The sequence below is a fragment of the Sus scrofa genome, chromosome 2 (assembly GCF_054392235.1).
Source record: "Sus scrofa isolate SSC_HxYL_T2T_F1_AM1 chromosome 2, Sscrofa_HxYL_maternal_Yorkshire_Landrace_v2.0, whole genome shotgun sequence".
NCBI lineage: Eukaryota > Metazoa > Chordata > Mammalia > Artiodactyla > Suidae > Sus > Sus scrofa.
In genome coordinates, this window is record NC_139384.1 from 81,140,812 (window position 1) to 81,159,671 (window position 18,860).

At 49.2% G+C, this 18,860-nt stretch overlaps 1 protein-coding gene across 13 annotated transcripts in view; it reads right to left on the reverse strand.

Moving 5' to 3' along the window:
• The window catches only part of NFILZ (NFIL3 like basic leucine zipper), a 51,672-nt gene that overhangs the window by 16,957 nt on the left and 15,855 nt on the right, over positions 1 to 18,860 (reverse strand). For 2 of the 13 annotated variants that reach the window (XM_085013084.1, XM_085013085.1), the window contains exons 3-4: positions 6,997 to 7,058; positions 6,725 to 6,874 (exon numbers count right to left, since the gene is read on the reverse strand). The exons of 6 other annotated variants lie outside the window; for them this stretch is intronic. The gene's annotated coding sequence lies outside the window, so the exon portion shown is untranslated. 5 more of the 13 variants (XM_085013089.1, XM_085013094.1, XM_085013092.1 and 2 more) reach the window with 5 other exon arrangements.

The window sequence follows — 18,860 nt, forward strand, 5'->3', positions numbered from 1 at the left end:
TCAGAAGTGTGCTGGTTGTAACCCTAGATCCCCAGGCTAGCTTTCACCCAGACCCAGCTTCTGTGCATCAAAAGACACTGTCCACAGAGTAAAAAGGCAACTCACAGAATGGGAAGAAATACTTGCAAATCATATATCTGACAAGGGAGTAATATCCAAAATATAGAGAGAACTCCCACAGCTCAATAACAACAACTGCCCAAAAAAGTTGATTTAAAAATGAGCAAAGGACTGGCATAGGCCGGTGGCTACAGCTCTGACTAGACCCCTAGCCTGGGAACCTCCATATGCTGTAGGTGCAGCCCCAGAAAAAGGCAAAAAGACCCAAAAAAATTTTTTTTAATTAAAATGAGCAAAGGAGGAGTTCCCGTCATGGCACAGTGGAAACAAATCTGATTAGAAACCATGAGGTTGCAGGTTCAATCCCTGGCCTCACTCAGTGGGTTAAGGATCCGGTCGTGAGCTATGGCATAGGTTGAAGACATGGCTAGGATCTGGCATTGCTGTGGCTGTGGTGTAGGCCGGCAGCTACAGTTCTGTTTCAACTCCTAGCCTGGGAACCTCCATATGCCGCAAGTGCGGCCCTAAAAAGGAAAAAAAAATTAAAAATTAAAATAAAAATGAGCAAAGGGGAGTTCCCGCTGTGGCTCAGCAGTAACAACCCAACATTGCTGTGAGCTGTGGTGTAGGTTGCAGATGCTGCTCAGATTCTGCATTGCTGTGTGTGTGGCCTAGGCTGGCAGCTACAGCTCAGATTCAACCTCTACCCTGGGACTTTCCATATGCCACCAGTGCAGCCATAAAAACTAAAATAAGAGAACAGAAAATAACAAATGTTGGCAAGGATGTGGAGAATTAGAACCCTTGCACATTGTTGTTGGGAATGGAAAATGGAAAACAATCTGGTGGTTCCTCAAAAAATTAAACATTGAATTACTATAAGATCCAGCAATTCCACATCTGAATATATACACAACAGAAATGCAAACAGGGCCTTGAAGAGATAGTCGTACACCATGTTCATAGCAGAGTGATTCACAATAGCTAAAAGGTGGAAGCAACTCAAGTGTCCATCGACGGGTGAATGGTAAATGAAATGTGGTCCATCCATAACAATGGAATATTACTCAGCCTTAAAAAGGAAGGGAATTCTGATACATGCTACAAGGTGGTTGAACCCAGGGGACATGATGCTCAATGAAAGAAGCCAATCACAAAGGATAAACACTGTTGGATTCCACTCCTAGGGGATCCCTAGAGGAGTTAGATTCATAGAGACAGGAAGCAGGATGGCAGGTAGGGGCTTGGGGAGGAGGCATTTGACAAGATGAGGAGATCTCCGCAGATGGATGAAGTTTAGGGAACAAGACCTGGCCGGGACAGGGGTAAGGGGTCTCTGAGACACAAATTTCCTGCTCATTTGCTCCAAGAGAACAAGCGACTCCTCTCTGATCACCAATCATGAGCTCCCAGGCACCTGCCGCAACCAGCTGGTAGCCACAGAGTAATTGCTCAATAAATTGTGTGGATGAGTGAGGACTGTGGTGAGCCAGAGCAAGGCAGAGACGGAGAGAAAGAGACAACAGAGGAAGCAGGAAAGGCAGAGAGGGAAGGGGAGAGGCAGGCAGAGGGAGAGAAGGAGCTGATGGACACCAGCCCACACATTACAACCCCACGCTCAGCAAGCAACAGCCCAAGGTCCTCCCCGCTGTCATGCTAGACCTCAGCAACCCTCAAGTCTTTGCAGTAACTGGATCACTATACAGTATCTAGTCAGACCTCACAACATATTGACCCTGAGCAGAAACACCCACCAGTCTACGCAGCACTGGAGCTACTTTACCACCAGATCTCAGAAAACGGTTAGAATCCCAAGGAACAAATTCAACCCACCCCTACAGCCAGACCCCTAGAAAACCACCCAAAAGCAGACCCTCCCTGGTCCCTGAAACAGCATCTTCTGAACCTCAACCCCTCTCCCAGACCCCTCCCTACTCCCACTCTCCCACACATACACATTCATAGGCTGCAGTCTCCCATAAGGACCCACACTATTGGGTCCCTTCCAGAGGTGCATGGAGCCTGTGCTGTTTCATCCCACTAGTGCTGACCAGGTGACAGTGAGCTGGGCCACAGCCATCAGCAGCTGCGCCATGTGGGGGATGGGGCGGATGTGCGGGCAACACCCACAGAAGAAGCAGAGACACCCCACAGGAGGTCGGAAGCCCGGTGATGGGAGAAAGGGCAAGAAGTGAGGAGAAAGGTGGGTTTCAGGGAGAAGGCGCTGCAGGAGGGCCCCCAAAATGAATGTCAGCATCAGGGTCTGAAATCTGATGCTCCATGGGACCTGGTCCAGGATGCCACCTCTGCCAGGCCCTCCCTGCCTTCCCCAAGGCAAGCCCCCCTCAGGGCAACATGGTCAGAAGCTGCTGAAAAGAAGGGTGAGGATGGGGCCCGCAGAGGGAGAGAAGCCTGTGGTCCCCTAACCGTACTGGCCAGAGAGTTGGGGATTGAATGGAACAACAGAGATGGTGGCAGTCAGAGAGACACGCAGTTCGGGGAGACACACAGTTCGGGGTCACACAGAGAAACCCAAAGAGACACAGACCCTCAGAGCCAGAGACCCAGAGAGAGAGAAATACAGAAAGAGCAGGGTGCGAAAGCTGAAAACGGGGTGGGGGGGTGTCTACAGGGACAAAGGGGCTGAGACAATGAGGCAGGGGGCAGTGGTCTGAGTGCGGGGTTCCCGAGGCCCCCCGCCCCCTAGATGATGACCAGCCTTCAAGCCTCACCTCCTGGTCTCTGTGTCCCCAGTGAGTCCTGTGTGAGCCACATCAGCCGCGTGGGGCCTCAGACTCCTCTGCGGTAGAGTCACCAGCGCTTCCGTAGAGGTGACACCCCGGCCCCCGCCTGTAGTTTGTGGCTTTCCCCGCAGGGCTGCACCCACACACACACACACCTGGCGTCTGCCCAGGGAGCAGGTGCTGTAGGCTGATTCAGGCTCAGGAGGGGTCACCTGGGAGCAAAGGGGCCCCACTAGGAGGGCACACAGGGAGGGGGACCCGCTGGTCTAGCCACTGGTGACTCAGAGAGGGAGTGGTCTGGGCTGGCCAAAGCTATAGCCTCTCACTTGAGCCCCATAAGACCCTTCTACTTAGAGCAAGAGGCAAAAGGAAGAGAGCCCTTTCTCTCCTTACATGTGAGGACACTCTCCTGCTCAAACATCTTCTGTGGCTCCCCAGTGCCTTACAGACCTTTTCTTTTTTTTTTTTTTTTTTTTTTTTTGGCTATGCCTACGATATGTGGAAGTTCCCCAGGCCAGGGATGGAACCCAAGCAAAAGCAGCGACCCAAGCAGCTGCAGTGATGATGCTGGAGTGACAATCCTTAACCCACAGTGCCACAGGAAAACTCCAGCAGGTCTTCTGATTCCTTTCTCTAGACATACCCTCCCTATCCAGCTTTCCCATCAGAGGAAACTGAGGCACAGGACGCTGAAGCAACGTGTCCGCAGGAGAAAGTGGGTCTAAATCTTTAGCAACAGTATGAGTTTTCTGAGTGGACACCAGTAAACAGGGATTGTGGGCATTTCAGGAGAAGGAACAGCACTTGCAAAGGCTCAGAGGTGAAGTCAGCATGTACCCTTTTGGGGGGAACCCTGGAAGGAAGAGGGACGTGGGTAGAGCTGCTTGTAGGAAAGATCCCACACATGGCCCCAGAGTTGGGGTGGTGAGTGGATTGGGGGGTGAGTGGATAAACACGCTGCAGGGGCAGGATGTGGATCTGTAGGTGGGGAAGAGCCTGAGGCATGCTCCGCATCCTGTGATGGAGACCAAAACCTGGCCGGATTTGAGGAAGAATCGCCCTGCGCCCGGCGGTGGGACTAAGCGGGCCTTGATTTGGGAACAGCGGCGCCTAGAGGGCGCGGTGTGGAACTGCGCCCTCCTTCATGGATTCCTTCAACAGACATTTGATGCAAGCTTAGTGGCCTTCTCCATACATTAATACTTTTAAATTCCTCCTCCCTATAAAATAAATTCACTTTAAGCAATAATCATAAAATGAACGAAGTAATAAAAGAAATATAGACGGTGAAATTTGGATTACTCTTTTACATTAGTAACTGACCCATAACTGTACGAAATTTAATAAAGCTGAAAAATCTGCAGAGTACAATTTGGGAAGCCACGAAGTCATACCACTAATGCACTTAATTTTCCTGATTCATTCTTTAGTGTTAGAACAAGAGTCAATATAAAAAGGTTTCATACTCTAAATCTTACAATTTTGTCAATGATACTAAAACCAAGCAGAGCCCTGCGGGGCTCCTGGGCGCACAAGCTTTTGTTCCCCCATTTCTTATTTTTGAGGACTGGGCTTCAGCCTCTATGATAGTCCCTGAGTTCCAAAAAGCAGGTTCAAACTGTTGCTAATCAGGGAAGGGAGGGGATGCCAGGGATGAAGAGTGGCACAGTCTTTAGGGCATTAGCCTGCTGTGGCTTCCTTTGCTTGGCAAAGCAATAGAGCTATTTTTTTTTCTCCTTCACCCCAAACTCAGTCTCTGCATTTCTATTTGGCACAGGTGGACAGAGGCTGAGTTTGGGCACCAGAAAAAGTGACTGTTGGGCAGCATCTGACATCACCTAGAATTTAACATTGTTCCTTTGGGTATAAACAATAGAAGCAGGAGGTTGGATTTCATTCAAGATGAGGGGTCCAAGGATCCTGGCTCTGCTCACTCAACTGTGTTGCCTTTGACAAGTTGCTTTACCTCTCTGTGCCTCAGTTTCCTCATTGTGCAAAGGGGATAGTAATACCTACCTCAGAGGGTTGTTGGAGGAATTAAATAGGTTAATACATGACAAGTGCTTAGAATAAGGGTTTGGCAGGTATTATCATTACTTCATTGTTACAATAAATATAGGCTTACATAACTGAAAGCCTGACGGCTTCAGGTGAGGTTTGATCCAGATGCTCACAGGATATCGCCAAACCTTCCCTCTTTCATCATAGGTACCCTGGGTTTTGTATTCCGGCTCCACACAGCAACTACAGCCCCAATCACAACCCAGTGATCCACAAAACAGCTACTGCCATTTCTCCCATCCTCACACCATACCATCTAGGGCCAGATTGGGGGGTGGGGGAGGTCTCTTCCAGTTGCCCCAAAGAAAGAAGGAAAAAAAAAAGGAAAATATGCTTCCTCAAAATCCCCAGCAATTCTCCTTGCCTCCCATTGGCTCTGAATGGGTTACATGCCCATTCCTAGGCCAATCGCTGTGCCCAAAAAAGATGAGATAATGGCTGGGAGCTGGGGCTGGTGCCAATCACAGGTGATGATGGCAAGGAGCATGGTCAGAAAAGAGGTACAGGGTCCTTGCTCCACTTCACCTGGACTGTTGGGTTCTGGACTGGAGGCACAAGGCCACCTTGCCTCAGTTTCCTTACTCTGCCCACGCCCCCAAGTGCTACATCAAGATGTTTTTGTTTTTGTCTTTTGCTTTTTTAGGGCTGCACCCACGGCATATGGAGGTTCCCAGGCTAGCGGTCAAATTGGAGCTACAGCTGCTGGCCTACACCACAGCCACAGCAACATCAGATCCAAGCTGCATCTGTGACCTACACCACAGCTCATAGCAACACAGGATCCTCAACCCACTGAGTGAGGCCAGGGATCGAACTTGCAACCTCATGGTTCCTAGTTGAATTTGTTTCTGCTTCAGCCATGACAGAAACTCCCAGAAAGCAAATCTTAAATGCTCTCGCCACAAAAAGAGAAATGGTAACTACGTGATGGAAGGAAGGGGTTAGCCAACACTATAGTGGTAACCATTTTACAGTACGTAAGTGTATAAAATCAACACATTGTGCACCTTAAATCTGCACCATGTTATATGTCAATTGTATATCAATGAATTTGTGGGGGGGAGAACCAGTAAGGATTGGCCTCAGGGAAGAGTAAATATAAATGTGTAAAAGCAGTTGATTAATTAAATAAACATTGAATCATCCATCTAAAAAAAGTTGAAATAAAAGTAATTTCTTAGAGTTCCCTGGTAGCTCAGCAGGTTAAGGACCTGGTATTATCAATGCTGTGGCTCTGGTTACAGCTGTGGCTAGGGTTCAATCCCTGGTCCAGGAACTTGACCAAGGAATTATTCAAACCAAGTTGCAACTTTAAAAAAAAGAAAAAAAATTCTCTCTATACCAGGATTTTCACATCAATACCTCTGTTGCATCCTCGCTGGCCTCTGTGGGGTTTCATGAACATCTCAAAGGTAATAGGACTCCGGTCCATCCTTGCCAGCTCAGTTCAAGAAAAATCTGTTTTTGCATCTACTCACCAGAAGCTCTGGAGTGGCCTTCATACCACCACCCCCCGTTTTTTCAGCTTTTTAGGGCCATACCTACAGCATATGGAAGTTCCCAGGCCACAGCCATAGAAACGCGGGATCCAAGCCGCATCTGTGACCTACACCACAGCTCATGGCAACGCTGGATCCTTAACACACTAAGCAAGGCCAGGGATCAAGCCTATATTCTCACAGATACTAGTCAGGTTTGTTACTGCTGAGCCATAGCAGGAACTCCTCACTTCCTCTTTCTACAACCCACATCCAGTCCCTCAGCAGGCCCTGACAGCTCTACTTCAAACTCTAGCCGGAATCAACCCACTTGTCCCCACTCATGCCACCTCCACCTGGTCTGGCCCTATCATTGCTCACCTATAGCGTCATAGTCACCTCCATGCTGGTCCCTGAGATCCCACCCTCGCTCTGCAGTCTGTTCTCCTGGAAGCAGTCACCAGAGGGCGCTTGTGAGCACTGGAGTCAGGTCTGTCCCCACCTCTGCCCACAGCCAGGGCTCCCACTTCGCTGGAATTAAAGCCCAAGTAGGGGTTTCAGTTGTGGTGCAGCGATAACGAACCCAGCTAGTATCCTTGAGGAGGCAGGTTTGATCCTTGGCCTCACTCAGTGGGTTAGCGGCAGAAACAAACCTGACTAGTATCCATGAGGACTCGGATTCTTCAGTGGGTTAAGGATCCAGGCTTGCGGTGAGCTGCAGTGTAGGTGGCAAGTGGTTAGATCCGTGGCATAGGCCAATTCGATCCCTAGCCTAGGAACTTCCATATGCTGCAGGTGTGGCCCTAAAAAGAAAAAAAAAATGAAATGGGGGTCACAAAAAGGCTGTTGTGCCCAGGAGTACCAGATGGCCCCTCTCAGATACAGTTTTTCCAGAGGTCAGGGATAGCTCATGTGTGCCCTGCTCCTTCTGGGGCCTCAGTCTGGGAATAGAGGGGCCAGGGAGGGATGTCACCACTCCAGCCACCTGTACCCCCCCCATGTTGTCCCATCTCCTGAGCCCGTTTCCCAAACACATCCGTGGGATCCACACACCAAAGCTTCACAGAGAAGCAGCAGGGACTGGGGGGAGGCAGGGCAGATCCCACCAAAACTCTAGAACTCCAGGTGACAGGTAGGAAAAAGTGGGGGCCAGGGGAATGACAGTGTTCACAGGCCAACACTCAGTTGTCCGTGGTGGTCACTCTCCATCCACAGCCCAACACTCAGTCATCTATGGTGGACCCTTGGCCATTCACAAAAAGACACACTATCTTTGATAGGGATGGAGTAGGATAGTTACACAGGTAGCTATAGCAGTCCCAGTAGGGGACCACAGACAGAGAGGGAAACCTAGGGAACTTTGAGAGACTACTCTAAGTTAATAATTACTCGGGAAAGCCATCAGAACAAGCTGGATTGCTTAACTATACAACTTTTATTTAAAAGCACAAGATATACTTCAAATCATTAAGTGAAAGATAAAATGAGGCCTGTATTCAAGTTCAGCAAGAGAATGATTCTTAGGACCAAGGACAGGAATTTAAGGGAAAGATGACATTACAAAGTAGGAGACCCTCATTATACAGAAACCTGAGATAATGCAACATATTTTAGCATATGTTACCCCACTTCTGATTTGAATAAATGCCATGACAGTCCTAGTTTGACCTCACAGAGTCATATACTCTCTTTCCAGATAAGAAGGAGGAGCTCGTGAGTAAGCCTGATGTCTACTCTACTCGTCTACTCAAAGAAAAGGAAGAGGCAGTCTTTTCACACTCCCCACATTCCTGGGATTATAAAAATGTAGCCGGCCTAATTCTCGGGGCAGCGCTTCTTTGCCTGCCTGCATCTCTTACAAGCGCCCTATCTTAATAAATCTATGTCTCGCCTATTGCTTTGTCTCTCGCTGAATTCCTTCTGCGCTGAGACACAAAGAACCTAAACCTCAATAAGTCCAGACACCAGGTGAGTGATTCTAATTTAAAAATTGTGGGTTCAAGTCCCAACTTGGCTTCTGGCTGGGTTCCAGTCCCAGCCCATGGGTTCAAGCCCCAGTCTGGGTTCTGGCTAGGTTTAAGTCATAAGTGCTGTCAGTTTCACCTTCAACAGGTGGGATTGAAATCATTCTGTTAGGGAAAGGAAGAGAGTTATTTCCACACTGTTTTTGTTTCCTCCAAGTGCCATAACAAATTACTACCAACTGCAGCTTAAACAACACAAATGCATTATCTTACATTTCTGGAGGTCAGAAGCCCCACACAGGGCTCACCAAGATAAAAAGGCATCCACAGGCTGTGTTGCTTTCTAGGGAGGATCCTTGCTTACTCATATTATTGGCAGATTTCACTTCCTTGTCATTGTAGGACTGAGTCCTCTGTTTCCTTGCTGGCTGTCAGCTGAGAGGCACGGCAATTCCTTGACTCATGGTCTCTTCCCAAATCTTCAAGGCCTGAAGCAGCAGATCAAATCTCCCTCTCACCCTTCAAATCTCCCCTCCTCTTTGTTGGACTTCAAGGCCTCTTCAAGAAGATAGAACTCAAATCCTCTGGCCAAGAATTACCAGAACCTTATCATCTCTCCACCCATCTCATTATAATGCCCTCTCCCCCACCTGGAGCAACCTAGCCTACTCCTTCCCACCCCCAACTAGGAAAGGTATGTGACCCATGCCTCACCTCACCCCTATAGGGGCCTTGTACACCCCCAATCAACTAGCAAGTGTCTCCTATCCCCTCTTTCCCCAACCAATCTGAAGGTCAGCAGGTATATTCTGAGACCTCCTCTCTCCCTAGGTTATAAAAGCAGACAGGACCACACACTTAGGATCCCACACACTCAGGGTCAGCTCTCCTTGCTCATCAGGAGGTCATCCTGCTGCACTAGCAGCATCTCTTATCTCAATAAACTCTTCTTTCTTTTCACCTCACTATGCCAAAAATTCTTCTTCCAACCCACATGCACAGACCATAACACTCTCCTTTCATCTAGCTTCTGACCCAGCTAGGAAGGGTTCTCTGATTTTTCATTTTTTCTTTTTATGGCCACATCTGAGGCATATGGAAGTTCCCAGGCTAGGGGTTGAATCAGAGCTGCAGGTGTGGCCCAAGCTGCAGCTTGCAGCAATGCCTGATCCTTAACCCACTGAGCAAGGCCAGGGATTGAATCTGCATGCTCACAGACATTATGTGGGACTCTTAACCTGCTGAGCCACAATGGGAACTCCCAGATTTTAAGCTTCCAGGTGATTATCATGAGCCCACACAGATAATCCAGGATAATCTCCCCACCTCAAAATCAGCAATCTGCATGACATCTACAGAATCTCTTTTGCCATGAATATGCAGGGAACATACTCAAGGTTCAGGGGATTAAGACTTGACCAACTTTAGGGAAGCAGGCATTATACTGGCTGCCACACAAACACACACACACACACACACACACACACACACACCACAAGTTAGTACAGGTCTGTGGGTAGCTCACAGGTCACCTTTATGCAAATTAGAACAAATCACCTTGTCATCACAGCAGACTTCAATGTCCTCACAATGGATTGACTCTGACAAAATGAGACACTAGGCTGCCCTCTGCTGGAAAGAAGTCAAAATAAATGGACAGGAGTTCCTGTCGTGGTGCAGCAGAGAAGAATCCGACTAGGAACCATGAGGTTTCGGGTTCGATCCCTGGCCTCGCTCAGTGGGTTAAGGATCCAGCGTTGCCGTGAGCTGTGGTGTAGGTCGCAGACGCGGCTCAGATCTGGCGTTGCTGTGGCTGTGGTGTAGGCCAGCAGCTGTAGCTCTGATTCAACCCCTAGCCTGGGAACCTTCACATGCCACGGGTGTGGCCCTAAAAAGCAAAAAAAAAAAAATACAAAATAAATAAATGGACAAATCAACACTTGTCTCTCCTTTGAATGAAACCCCTCAAAGGTGGTGCCCTCTAAAAAATAAAAAAATGAAAAAAATAAATTAAAAAAAGAGATGGCACCCTGAGGCAGAGAAAACTCACACGGAGACACTTGCATCTTTATAGCCCACAGTGAAACTAGCTGACATCTCCCACAGAATGGTTTGGTTTTGAGCCATGAGTACAAGGGTCGAGTCTCAAGTTAAGAGAAGATTTCCAGTGGCTGGAGGTGGACAGCTCATCCTGGGGGAACCTGAGAACATCGTGAGCAGCTAACCAATACTTGCTAAAGGGCTGCACGTAGAGTTATAGAAGGGCTGGAGGACGGCAGGCAACAGGAAATAGTCACTGGGATGACACATGACAGACAACCTCAGAAGTGAAACCCTCAGGCGGGGCTTTGGTCCTGCCCACAGACATTCATTTAATGAGTGGCAGCCACAGGCACTGTTCTAAGGCAAGTGGTGGATAAGACAGACCTGAGCCCACCTTGCCAGCGGACCGTTTCTTATGCCAGGAATAGAGAAAGAGTCCTGAGATTACCATGACAGGGGACAAGATGGCAATGGCCATCCCATTCATTCTTTTTTTTTTTTTTTTTTAGGGCTGCACCTATGGCATATGTAGGTTCTCAGGCCAGGGATTGAACCTGCAACCTCATGGTTCCTAGTCGGATTCTTTTCCACTGTGCCATGATGGGAATGCCCATCCCATTCATTCTTGAGCAGCATGCTCTACTGAGAACAATGCAAGGAAAGGCTGTATAGATCCCGGACTAGCCCACAGCAGTCTACTTAACCCAGAAGGCAGATGAAAGGCAGAGAGGTATGGAATTATGGGGAGTGAAGAGGGGAGTGTAGGCAGGTAAGAAAAAGAAATGCCACAGTTCCCGTCATGGCTCAGTGGTCAACGAATCCAACTAGTATCCATTAGGTCGCAGGTTCGATTCCTGGCCTTGCTCAGTGGGTTAAGAATCAGCATTGCTGTGACCTGTGGTGTAGGTCGCAGATGTGGTTTGGATCTGGTGTGGCTGTGGCTGTGGTGTAGGTCGGCGGCTACAGTTCCGATTAGACCCCTAGCCTAGGCACCTCCATATGCAGTGGGAGCAGCCCTAGAAAAGGCAAAAAGACAAAAAAAAAAAAAAAAAAAAAACGAAATGTCCTACAAGGAGGAGGTCACTGCCCATAACTAGGCTGGTAGGATAGCCTGGAGGTCACAGTCTGGAATTATAAATTCCTTTCTTGTGAAAAGTGAAAACATCTCTGAGGATCAAACCCTTTAAGTGTTAAACTGACAACTCAGTACCCAGGCGCTCACCAGCAAACATGGTTAGAAGGAGTTTCTGTTGTGGCCCAGTGGGATACAAACCCAACACCGTCTCCATGAGGCTGCAGGTTCCACCTCGGACCTTGCTCAGTAGATTAAGGATCTGGCATGCCACAAGCTGCTTCCATATGCCACAGACACAGCAGTTTAAAAAAAAAAAAAATGCATGGGAGATTGAGGAGGAGGAGGGGTAATAGCCACAACAATTGGTAGCACCTCTATCAAGATATGGATTCTGCTTCTCTTCCTCCCGAATCTGTATTTGACTTGTTTGGCTGATGAAACATTAGCAAACCTGACACATGTGGAAGCTTAAGAAGCGCTTTCCCAAAAAAAAAAGGGGGAGTTCCCATTGTGGTGCAGCAAAAATGAATCCAACTAGTATCCATGAGGATACAGATTCCACCTATGGCCTTGCTCAGTAAGTCAGGGATCTGGCATTGCCATGAGCTGTGGTGTAGGATGCAGACGCGGCCCAGATCCTGTGTTGCTGTGTCTGTGGGGCAGGCCAGCAGCTGTAGCTCCAATTGGACTCCCTAGCTTGGGAACTTCCACATGATGCGGGTGCAGGCCTAAGAAGCAAAAAAGAAGAAGAGGTGCTGGGACTGGTCCTCTCTGCTTTTCCTGGCAACTCTGCAACTACCATGGAAATGAGCTTAAACTAGCCTGCTGGAGAAGCCATGTGGATGAGAACCAAGGCACCCTAGCCCACAGCCTGCGACTACCAGGCACATGCATGGAGCCATCCGAGGTTATTTGGCATTTGGTCTCAGCTAAGCCATCAGCTAACTGTCATCCCATGAGTGACTCCAAGCAAGATCAGCAGAAGAACTACTCAGCTGAACTCAGCCCAAATCTTCAACCCACAGAATCAAGTGTTAATAAATGACCATCTTTTCAAGCTACTACATTTTAGTTTGTTACACAGCAAAGGCTAACTGATACAATGGTCAAACATACTCTTTGGAAGGAGATACACAAGCTTATGAAAGTGCAGCCACTGACTCTAACCACGCGAAGACCCTTGGTGTGGTTAACCTGTATGTTTCAGGGCCAAGAATTCCACTTTTTTCACCATGCAACCACTAGGTGGCGGGAATTCTTTATCTGGCTCAAACTTCCACTTAAGCCAGAAGTACAGCCTAAGGAATCAATTTGTGTCTCCACTATAAAGCAAATAACAAACCAAAAAATATATATATATATCATTATCTTGATTTTGCAGATGAGGAAACCGAGGCATGGAGAGATTACATGTCCTGCTGGTAAGGGCTGGAGGGTTTGCATCCGGGCTGACTCTACAATTAATTACTACCTTGGGCTGACACCCAGTTCTATCACTGATTATCTGTGTAACCTGAACAAGGCGCTATGCTCTTGCACCTCTGTCTCAACTCCTATAAAATGAAAGAACTGAACTAAAATCAGAGGTTCCTAACGTGGATGAAAAATCATGATACCATATAACTGTTCAAAAAATCTGTGGGGTAAATATATTTGGGGGCAGGGCAGAGGGGAGTTGGGGGCAGTGGATTGGAGGTGGTCTTTCGATTCCCATATGAGTCTGGGATCCAGAAAAGGTTAAGTATAGGAGTTTCCACTGTGGTACAGTGAGTTAAGGATCCGGCATTGCCACAGCTGCAGTGGAGGTCACAGCTGAGGCTGAGATTCTATCCCTGGCCTGGGAACTTCTCTATGCCACAGGTGTGGCTGCAAAAGAAAAAAAGAGAGAAAAAGGAAAGGAAAGGAAAGGAAAGAAAAGCATTGTATAATATTCTCTCGAAGACCTATTCCAGGAGCCCGTTTCCTATTCAAGTTGATACCAAATGTGACAATTACAATTATGCAGAAATCAAACAAGCCTCACAGAGAACAGTCTCGGGCAATTTGGTCCATATGACAGCAGTACTGAACTATGGTTCAGGTTAAGCATGACCCTGGTCTTAATTCCAGGCTTGAGTGGAATGCCTGTTTCTTAGCACAGCCCACACACTTGTCTTGGAACTAGACCAGTTCTGGGCTTGTCCCATACGTCATGACCTGCCCCAGGGGTGGGGGGGCATGCAAGGTTCTGCTGCCACAGCTTTGACCTCTGAGCCCTAACCATCCACACCCTGAGAAAGCAGTTAGCGACAATTACAGGAACTGCCCAATAGCCTACAGCAGACTCTGTCTGAAGTCGCCCATGCCTCATTTTCCAGAAGTCTGGTTCATTGTAACTGTTTCTGGGCTCTTGATGTTTCCTAGGAATGAGCTGATTTTGCAGATGAGGAAACTGAGCTATGGGGAGATTACATCTCCCACTGATAAGGGCTGGAGCCAGGTTTTGCATCCAGGCTGATTCTACTATTACTGCTCACTGCAAACCTCCTCTCCCTGTTCTGTGCCAGTCAGCTCACATCTGCCCCTGCCTGGACTTTCCACAGCCAACTCTGGTCCAACTAACTGCTTCCAAGCCTTTTCACGACCACCCAGTTCACTCTGAGCAGGTCATAAACTTTGCTGTGGTGCAGGAAGTGTGCAAACTTTTCCTTTGGACGGTGGAATGTGTGTCAAGCAACATCTTTGGGAAGCTCATCGCAGGAGCTCAAACAATGTGAAAACCTTTGGGATGGCAGCCTCTTGGGGAGAACACCACATCTTGTGGGCCACCCTCAGGGCAATCAGATAAGTGTGTAGGGATCACACGCGGGTGGTCTGGGGGAGATCAAGAAAACTGAACTGATTCCCCCAAAGGGTTGGCCCCATGAAGGCAGGTAAGATCAAGGATTCAGCAGGCAGTAACTCAAGCCAAGAAGCCAGCATGAGAACACAGGCCCTGGGAATTTGCAGACATCTCCAGGAGGGCGCTGGGCTTCCCGCAGGTCGTGGGAGAGAGGCAGGCGCCAAATCTCTGAGGCCTGAGTAACCCCGGCTGACATCTGGATAACATCTGTTATACAAAAGAGCCTGTCCCAGCCAGAGAGCAGTAACCCCAGCAGGGCTTTCAAACACCCAGCAGGGTTTTTTTTTTTTAATAGCTTTAGCAAGATTCTTTCACAACAACAAACTCACTAAAAGCTACTCGGCTCAGCTGCAGGGCAGACACACCCTGAGACACACTTAACCACCACACGTAATAACAGCCTAATATTTCATGCATGTTCAGTATGCGTCAGACACAGTACTATCACTTTCCACATATTAATTCTTATAATTCTTATAACAACTCCTTGGGGTCAGTGCTATTGTCATCCCCACGCAGGCAGGAGGAACTGCTTTAACTGCCCTCCCAGACTGAAAAACCAAGCACCATCTTTCTCCCTAGAGCCCTGCATGACCTGGTCTGTCCCTTCTCTGCTCTCACCTCCTCCCTCTCCACCCCTCTCTTTCACTCATTAGCTTCCAACCACGAGGGAATTTACCAAGTAAATTCCTGCCTCGGGGCCTTTGCACATACTCCTCCCTCTGCCAAAGAGGCTCTCCCCCCTGAAGCACTGCCCAGCTCACTGCTCATGGCCTTCCATTCTTTACCTGAAAGTCACCTAAAACTGCACACCCCTCCCCTCATGCACATACATGGCACTCACTGCCATCTGGCATGTTGAACACTTTCATTTCTCCATCTGTATTGTCAGCCAGGCCCACAAGAGCAGGGATTTGTGTCTGTTTTGTTCACAAAGTGCCTGGCACACAGTGGGTATTCAGTAAGTATTCGCAGAACAAATAATCCACAATGAAAGAGGACACGGAGGCAGGGAAAAATTGGGTGATTCACCCAAGCCCACAGTCCTTAAGTGGTAGAAGCCAGATTCAAACACAGATTGAATTCCCAGGCTTCCTAGTCACTGTGCTCCTTTTCCCTAAACACATCCCTGTGCACACAACGGCTAACACCTACACATTCACAAATGTATACAACCGCTTGTAGCCAGAGCATCCGCAGGAGGCTTTCCCGCAGCCACACCCCCTCACTCAGGCCCACCCTCAGCCCCCAGGCTCCTGGCCCCCAGCTCTCACCTCCTCAAGCCCTCAGGCCCCAACACCCCAAGCCAGGACTGCACCCTGGAAATTTTGCTCAGCATGGTCAAGATGTTGCTGTATCAGGGCGTCCGTGTGTGAGCTGCTATAGGCCACCCGCCGAGGATGGGGGCTGATGGCGGCCAGGTCCAGCACCTCACCCTGGGGAGGGAAGGCCCTGGGGGAGTTGCTGGAGTGGCCAAGGGCGCAGCCAACACAGCCCCCTTCCCATTTCCTGGGCCTTCTCATTGCTCGTGTCCGCATACACCCGGACCTTGGAGAACCTAGGGTGCGTTACGCAGGCTGTTGAGCCCCCACTCTCTTGATGTCCCTTCCCCCATCAATCTAGGCCCTCATTGCAGCCCAGCTGCCCGTGCGTCTCCAACTTTCAGGTCTGATGCAGGTGGCCGTGCATCGTGGCACAGGGCAGGCAGCAGAAAAGCACATCCTCCCTTCACCATCCACCCCGTCGTTGCCTCCGCTCGGTCCTTCCTTGGAGCCACGGGTCCTCTCAGGCTCCTCCCTCAGCCCAAGCCCTGCCCCTTCCCGGCCCCAAATGCACCGTCACTCTCCAGGGCAGCTGCAGAGTCAGCATCGAGGCACCACCAAGGCTTTAGAAGACTTCCCACCTTGGAGACCACGCCTCCTAGGCCTCCTCCAAGGCCCTGCCCCGAATCAGGGCTCTGCCTTCCTGCCTCCAAGAGGGATGCTCCAAGGCCCACTCACACTCTTGCCCCTCCCAACTGCAGCCCAGGCCCCGCCCACTGGCCCCGCCCGGTCATTGTCTTCTTCCAAGTGTGAAGCACGGGGTCACTCACAGCTGTGTGATGCCGGCTGGCGAAGTCGCCAGGGTCCTCTCAGCCATCAAGACCTCTTCAATTCCAGGGGCTTCTGTCTTTGAGCTGCTCCCAGACAGTCCCAGGCCGAGGCCCCACATGCCCAATGTCCTGCCCTGCGGCTTCCACCCATGACACACGCATCGCGCACCATGGCCTGCGCCGAGCGTAGGCATCCGTCTGATGCTGCGGCGCTGGTGCTGTAGTGGGAAGAGGTAGCAGCGCAGATCGTGCTGCCTCAGAGCACCTAGACGCCCCGCGAGCACAGGGCCTGGCAAACTGAAAGGGCGCGCGGCACTTGCCCGCCAGCTCAGGTGCTCCTTGCAAGTGCTTGAGTTGCCGCTGCCTCCCCGCACACAATACGCGCCCCTGAGCCTCTCTGGCTCCTGCGGGGTCAGAGGGGCCTTTGAAACAAGTCAGGTCCTTGGCTCTATTTCCTGTGGGTCCACCCAGGCCGCAGGAGAAGCTGGTGTGGCTCAGAGCTGAGCGTGCTGATCGACCTAGAGAACCTGGTTTAAGCCTGCGGAGCCCCAGCCCCCTGGGTTCAGAACAGGGACGGCCCCCGCCCCCCCAAACCTACCTGTGACTTTTCTGAGACCTCGTAGGGAGAGCCTGGATGCCTCCACTGGTCCCCAAACCCCAGCCCATGGCACCATTTATTCCTTGAATGAATGTGGGTTGAATTCTTAATGTTTTAGAGCCTGTGTTGGGGATACAGGACAAAGAAGCAGTCATAGTCTCTGCCCTCTTGAAGGTGATACTCTAAAGGAGAGAGGGAGGAGTTCCTGTAGTGGCACAGTGGTTAACGAATCCATCTAGGAACCATGAGGTTGCAGGTTCGATCCATGGCCTTGCTCAGTGGGTTAAGGATCCAGCATTGCCATGAGCTGTGGCGTAGTTTGCAGACATGGCACGGATCCTGCGTTGCTGTGGCTGTGGTGTAGGTGGCAGCTACAGCTCTGCTTAGACCCCTAGCCTGGGAACCTCCATATGCTGTGGGAAGTGGCCCTAGAAAAGATAAAAAGAAAATAATAATAATAATAATAACAGATTGAGGTAAGTGCCACCACCAAAGAAATAAAGAGGGAACAGTGCAAGAAGGGACAGGTGATTATAGCTGGGATGTCTTCTATGAGGAGGTGGCATTTGAGCTTGGTTCTGAAGGAGCTCATTGTTCCAAAAGCCAGAGGAGGAATTCCTATGTGGCTTAGTGATAAAACCCGACTAGTATCCACGAGGATTTGGGGTTCAATCCCTGGCCTCGTTCAGTGGGTTAAGGATCCAGCGTTGCTGTGAGCTGTGATGTAGGCCACAGATGCGGTTGGGATCTGGCGTTGCTGTGGCTGTGTTGTACACTGGCAGCTATAGCTCTGATTTGACCTCTAGCCTGGGAGCTTCCATATGCTGCAGGTGTGGCTCTAAAAAGACAAAAAAAAAAAAAAAAAAAAAAAAGCCAGAGGAGAGCAGGAGGCCCTGCAAGTGCAAAGGCCCTGAGGCTAGAACAGGCTTTGCCATCAAGGGTTTCGTCCTTCAGCCTTCCTTCTTCCACTCCACTGACACTTCCCCCTCAATCTTAGTGACTCTCCATCATCCTGAGAATCCCTTTCTTACCCTGCTGCTTTCCCCATACCATGGAAAGCACGAGCTAACCTGAATGTCCATCAGCAGGGGATTGGAATGAGATTTATGATTGATGGTTGGGATGTAAACAGGTCTCCATCTATTGATACGAGGAAAAAATGGGAAGTCTGTATGATCATTGAGCGGTTGGTGACTAAATGTACTTGAATATCTAACAAGGCAGATAACTTAAAATCGCCCACCTTCTACGTTCTGGGCTTGATAGTGATGTTCTTTCTCTTGATCTAGGTTGGATTACACAGGTGTCTGCATTTCTCCAAAGTCAAGGAACATCCACAGAAAATTTATATGTTTCTTGGAGTTCCCAACTAGTATTCATGAGGATGCAGATTTGATCCCCGGCCTTGCTCAGTGGGTTAAGGATCCGGCATTGCCACAAGCTATGGCGCAGTTCTCAGATGTAGATCCCCTGTTGCTGTGGCTGTGCTGTAGGCTGATAGCTGCAGCTCCACTTCGACCCCTAGCCTGGGAACTTCCATATGCCACAGGTGCAGCCCTAAAAAGAAAAAAATAATAATAAGTAAAAATAAAAATGGGCAAAGGACTTGAATAGACATTTCTCCAAAGAAAATATACAAACACCAACATGAAAAGATGTTCAACATCCCTAGTTATTGAGGAAACGCAAGCCAAAACCACAATGATATATCACTTTACTCCCACTAGGATGGCCAGAATCAAAAACTCAGATAATCACAAGATTATGGCAAGATTGTAGAGAAATAGTAACCCTCATACGCTCTTGTTGGGAAGAGTAAAATGGTGCAGCCACTTGGAAAACTCTTTGGCAGTTCCTCAAAATG